The sequence below is a fragment of the Neltuma alba genome, unplaced genomic scaffold, assembly GCF_004799145.2.
Source record: "Neltuma alba isolate B1F8T4 unplaced genomic scaffold, ASM479914v2 tig00011544_pilon, whole genome shotgun sequence".
Lineage (NCBI taxonomy): Eukaryota > Viridiplantae > Streptophyta > Magnoliopsida > Fabales > Fabaceae > Neltuma > Neltuma alba.
The window spans coordinates 1-823 of NW_021636206.1; the positions used below are offsets into that span (position 1 = coordinate 1).

The 823-nt window shown below is 41.8% G+C and overlaps 1 pseudogene; it reads right to left on the bottom strand.

Moving 5' to 3' along the window:
• Positions 1–3: 3 nt before the first annotated feature.
• Positions 4–593, bottom strand: LOC114714854 (uncharacterized; annotated as a pseudogene).
• Between the last annotated feature and the right edge of the window lie 230 nt (positions 594–823).

An 823-nucleotide genomic window follows, 5' to 3' on the forward strand; every position in this document is an offset into this window, starting at 1 on the left:
CTTCTCCTTAAGAAACACAATCTCAGATTCCTTGAGCCGAACCTGAGACTCTGACTTCTTTCCCATAATGTCATAAGTCTTTATAACACTATGAAGCTCCTTCAATTCAGCCTCCAGCATTGCTGCCTCTGGTGAAGGATCAAATTGCTTTTTCAAGTAACACTGCTTATCTCAGACAAGTTCTTTAACTCAGAGACTAGCAATTGATCCGCAGCTTGAACACCTTCAGGCTCATATGGCGACTGAGCATACTGAAGTTGAGCATATGCAGCTTTAACAGATGAAATGCTAGCAAACAGTTTTGCAAGCAGAGCTTCCATCGCTGCTCTTTCATGAAATTCTTCATCTTCCTCATCAAAAGACTGAGACCAGTTCAAAACCTTATCAATACCTCCTTCATCTTTAAGATCTCTATCTGCTTTAACACTCTTCAGTCCATCAGCCGGAGCAATTCCAGTCAGGGTTCGAAGATGAAGAACCTTGGCAATAGTTCGAGCTAGTTTCTTCTTGCTTGGCGTCACAGCCAATGGCTGGACCGACTCCATCAGCAGAAAATTACCCAAGTATGCAAAGTGGTGTAGTATTTGTGAAATGGGTTTGTGTGCCTGTGTTTGAAAAGAGTGACAAGAGAACAATAAAGTTAGAAGATGATGGTGATCTCCATAATGAACGTGCCCCAGAAAAGGAAAAAGCAACATGCTTTAACACTTAGATCGAGGCCCCTGATGAAGGATTGGAATTTCATTTTGTTCTTCATCTATTAAAGTTTTGAGTGTGTCTGCTTTCCGCAGGGTATAAAGTTGTCACGGCGGATTTAGTAGAC